The sequence below is a fragment of the Zonotrichia albicollis genome, unplaced genomic scaffold (assembly GCF_047830755.1).
Source record: "Zonotrichia albicollis isolate bZonAlb1 unplaced genomic scaffold, bZonAlb1.hap1 Scaffold_139, whole genome shotgun sequence".
Classification (NCBI taxonomy): Eukaryota; Metazoa; Chordata; class Aves; order Passeriformes; family Passerellidae; genus Zonotrichia; species Zonotrichia albicollis.
This window is the reverse complement of record NW_027428356.1, coordinates 125,001-130,000: the sequence shown is the minus strand read 5'-3', so window position 1 is coordinate 130,000 and position 5,000 is coordinate 125,001.

The window sequence follows — 5,000 nt, the reverse complement described above, 5'->3', positions numbered from 1 at the left end:
GGGGTAGACCTGGTGTCCCAGAGGCCGGGGTAGACCTGGTGTCGCGGGCCCCGGGGTAGACCTGGTGTCCCGGGACCATGGGTAGACCTGGTGTCCCAGGGCCCGGGGTAGACCTGGTGTCCCGTTCCCCGGGGTAGACCTGGTGTCCTGGGACCATGGGTAGACCTGGTGTCCCGGGCCCCGGGGTAGGCCCTGGGACACCAGGTCTACCCCGGGGAACGGGACAGCAGGTCTACCCCGAGTCCCGGGACACCAGGTCTACCCGGCGCTCGAGGACACCGGGTCTACCCCGGGGAACGGGACACCAGGTCTACCCCGGCCCCCGGGACACCAGGTCTACCCCGGCGCCCGGGACACCAGGTCTACCCCGGAGCCCGGGACACCAGGTCTACCCCGGCGCCCGGGACACCAGGTCTACCCCGGCGCCCCGGACACCAGGTCTACCCCGGCCCCCGGGACACCAGGTCTACCCCGGAGACCCGGACACCAGGTCTACCCCGGCGCCCGGGACACCAGGTCTACCCCGGAGCCCGGGACACCAGGTCTACCCCGGCGCCCGGGACACCAGGTCTACCCCGGAGCCCGGGACACCAGGTCTACCCCGGCGCCCGGGACACCAGGTCTACCCCGGAGCCCGGGACACCAGGTCTACCCCGGCGCCCGGGACACCAGGTCTACCCCGGAGACCCGGACACCAGGTCTACCCCGGCCCCCGGGACACCAGGTCTACCCCGGGCTCTAGGACAACAGGTCTACCCCGCTTCTGGCCGGAGACACCAGGTCTACCCCGTCTTGTGCCGCAGACACCAGGTCTACCCCGTCTCGGGCCGGGGACACCAGGTCTACCCCGTCTCTGGCCGCGGACAGCCGGTCTACCCCGTCTCGGTCCGGGGACACCAGGTCTGCTGGCTCTCGGGCCGGGGACACCAGGTCTTCTCCGGATCTGGCGGGACACCAGGTCTACCCCGGTCCCTGGGACACCAGGTCTACCCCGGCGCCCGGGACACCAGGTCTACCCCGGAGCCCGGGACACCAGGTCTACCCCGGCGCCCGGGACACCAGGTCTACCCCGGAGCCCCGGACACCAGGTCTACCCCGGCCCCCGGGACACCAGGTCTACCCCGGAGACCCGGACACCAGGTCTACCCCGGCGCCCGGGACACCAGGTCTACCCCGGCGCCCGGGACACCAGGTCTACCCCGGAGCCCGGGACACCAGGTCTACCCCGGCGCCCGGGACACCAGGTCTACCCCGGCGCCCGGGACACCAGGTCTACCCCGGAGCCCGGGACACCAGGTCTACCCCGGCGCCCGGGACACCAGGTCTACCCCGGAGCCCCGGACACCAGGTCTACCCCGGCCCCCGGGACACCAGGTCTACCCCGGAGACCCGGACACCAGGTCTACCCCGGCGCCCGGGACACCAGGTCTACCCCGGAGCCCGGGACACCAGGTCTACCCCGGCGCCCGGGACACCAGGTCTACCCCGGAGCCCGGGACACCAGGTCTACCCCGGCGCCCGGGACACCAGGTCTACCCCGGAGCCCCGGACACCAGGTCTACCCCGGCCCCCGGGACACCAGGTCTACCCCGGAGACCCGGACACCAGGTCTACCCCGGCGCCCGGGACACCAGGTCTACCCCGGAGCCCGGGACACCAGGTCTACCCCGGCGCCCGGGACACCAGGTCTACCCCGGAGCCCCGGACACCAGGTCTACCCCGGCCCCCGGGACACCAGGTCTACCCCGGAGACCCGGACACCAGGTCTACCCCGGCCCCCGGGACACCAGGTCTACCCCGGAGCCCGGGACACCAGGTCTACCCCGGAGCCCGGGACACCAGGTCTACCCCGGCGCCCGGGACACCAGGTCTACCCCGGAGCCCGGGACACCAGGTCTACCCCGGCGCCCGGGACACCAGGTCTACCCCGGAGACCCGGACACCAGGTCTACCCCGGCCCCCGGGACACCAGGTCTACCCCGGGCTCTAGGACAACAGGTCTACCCCGCTTCTGGCCGGAGACACCAGGTCTACCCCGTCTTGTGCCGCAGACACCAGGTCTACCCCGTCTCGGGCCGGGGACACCAGGTCTACCCCGTCTCTGGCCGCGGACAGCCGGTCTACCCCGTCTCGGTCCGGGGACACCAGGTCTGCTGGCTCTCGGGCCGGGGACACCAGGTCTTCTCCGGATCTGGCGGGACACCAGGTCTACCCCGGTCCCTGGGACACCAGGTCTACCCCGGCGCCCGGGACACCAGGTCTACCCCGGAGCCCGGGACACCAGGTCTACCCCGGCGCCCGGGACACCAGGTCTACCCCGGAGCCCCGGACACCAGGTCTACCCCGGCCCCCGGGACACCAGGTCTACCCCGGAGACCCGGACACCAGGTCTACCCCGGCGCCCGGGACACCAGGTCTACCCCGGCGCCCGGGACACCAGGTCTACCCCGGAGCCCGGGACACCAGGTCTACCCCGGCGCCCGGGACACCAGGTCTACCCCGGCGCCCGGGACACCAGGTCTACCCCGGAGCCCGGGACACCAGGTCTACCCCGGCGCCCGGGACACCAGGTCTACCCCGGAGCCCCGGACACCAGGTCTACCCCGGCCCCCGGGACACCAGGTCTACCCCGGAGACCCGGACACCAGGTCTACCCCGGCGCCCGGGACACCAGGTCTACCCCGGAGCCCGGGACACCAGGTCTACCCCGGCGCCCGGGACACCAGGTCTACCCCGGAGCCCGGGACACCAGGTCTACCCCGGCGCCCGGGACACCAGGTCTACCCCGGAGCCCCGGACACCAGGTCTACCCCGGCCCCCGGGACACCAGGTCTACCCCGGAGACCCGGACACCAGGTCTACCCCGGCGCCCGGGACACCAGGTCTACCCCGGAGCCCGGGACACCAGGTCTACCCCGGCGCCCGGGACACCAGGTCTACCCCGGAGCCCCGGACACCAGGTCTACCCCGGCCCCCGGGACACCAGGTCTACCCCGGAGACCCGGACACCAGGTCTACCCCGGCCCCCGGGACACCAGGTCTACCCCGGAGCCCGGGACACCAGGTCTACCCCGGAGCCCGGGACACCAGGTCTACCCCGGCCCCTGGGACACCAGGTCTACCTCGCGCCGGCGGGACTTAGTCAAATAGCGGCGGGTGCCGGGTAGACCTGTTGTCTCGGCCGGCTGCGGAAGTTCACCAAGGGGTCGCTGTTGTCGGCTGCCTCCGGCTGCCTCATCGTAGACTGCGGCCTGAGGCGGCGCCCCTTCCCGGTCGATCTCCATCGGTCCTCTTGGAGGCCTCGGCGGCTTGGGACTTATCTGCCCGTATTATGGGAGCGAGGTGACGGGCCGCATCCCCGTAGGTTGGCTGAGGCTGTGCCTACGTTTAAGGCGGAGAGGAGCAGCCGCACTCAGATGGCCGGCAAAGGGAAAAAGCCAGTGTTCCGCCTAGCCGGGGCGAGTCTCCTTGTGGCTCGGCTCCGGCTCCCGTCCCTCCCGGGGAAGTTGGCACAGTGAGAGCGAGGCCGAGAGAGAAGGGCTGAGAAAAGACGGACCGGATCCCCCCGAGAGACCGAGAGAGAAGGGCTGCGAGCGGAGGGGCCGGTTCCCCCGGGAGGCCGAGAGATTGAGAGAGAGAGAGAGAGAGAGAGAAGGGGCCGGATTCCCCCCGGGATGCCGAGAGAGAAGGGCTGCCGAGCGGAGGGGCCGGATTCCCCCCGGGATGCCGAGAGAGAAGGGCTGCCGAGCGGAGGGGGCCGGTTTCCCCCGGGATGCCGAGAGAGAAGGGCTGCCAGCGGGGAGGGGCCGGTTTCCCCCCGGGATGCCGAGAGAGAAGGGCTGCCGAGCGGAGGGGCCGGATCTCCCCCCGGGATGCCGAGAGAGAAGGGCTGCCGAGCGGAGGGGCCGGATCTCCCCCCGGGATGCCGAGAGAGAAGGGCTGCCGAGCGGAGGGGCCGGATCTCCCCCCGGGATGCCGAGAGAGAAGGGCTGCCGAGCGGAGGGGCCGGATCTCCCCCCGGGATGCCGAGAGAGAAGGGCTGCCGAGCGGAGGGGCCGGATCTCCCCCCGGGATGCCGAGAGAGAAGGGCTGTGAAAGGCGATTCGAGAGAGCCGCTTGGCGGGCGAGGCGGCGGCGCCTCGTCCCTTTTGTGCCTGGCCTTAAGCCGGGGCCCACTCGGCGGGCACTGTTTCGGGCCGTCCGCCCGCCCGGTGAAGCTGCGGAGCCGGGGTCGGGGCGCCCCGTCCCCGGGCCGCCTCGTTGAAGCCGTCCCCCTTCCTCGGCCTTAAGCCGGGGACCCGCGTTGGCGGGCGGAGTTTTTCGGAGTTGACGGACCCGGCACCCGACAGAGAGAGAGAGAGAGAGAGAGTCCGAGAGCCCCCCGGACCTTTCCCGGGCGAGGCGGCGGCGCCTCGTCCACCTCGGTCGCGGGCGCATCGACCGAGCCCCTTGGGCCGGGCGGGCTGGGTTGCCACGCGGGTCCGCGTTTTTTCTTTTTTTTCCGCGGTTTAGGCGCGCCGGTGCGCGGGCAGAGAGTGGGGGCGCCCGCCCGGCCTCCGCGGATTTTTCTCTGGCGGCCTTAAGCCGCGGCACCGAGGAGCCGTTGCGACGAAGGCGCGCGCGGGCCACGTCGGCGAGAGAGAAGGGAGCGAGCGGGATGTCTGGGGCTCCGTGGGGGAGTGAGACTCGTAACTCGCCCCCGCGGGTGCCTCCGGCGTCCCGGGCCCGCGGCCCCCGTGGCTAGCACGGGTCGCTGCGAACGCCGCCTCCATGTGCCTTTTTGTCGTGCCGTTCCTCCGGCTATTTTTTTTCCGGAAAGGGAAAGCCGGCCGCCGGCGGCGCGCGGTCCGGTGGCACGTATTTCTCGCACGCTCGGCCGGGTTCCCCGGGCCGGAAGGGGAAGCCGAGTCCCCCCGGCCTGGCGGGCCAGCCCAGTCCCAGTCCTGCCGTTGCCTAGCCGAGAAGGGAATCCGTTGGCGCCCGCGGGCGGGCGGGCGGGT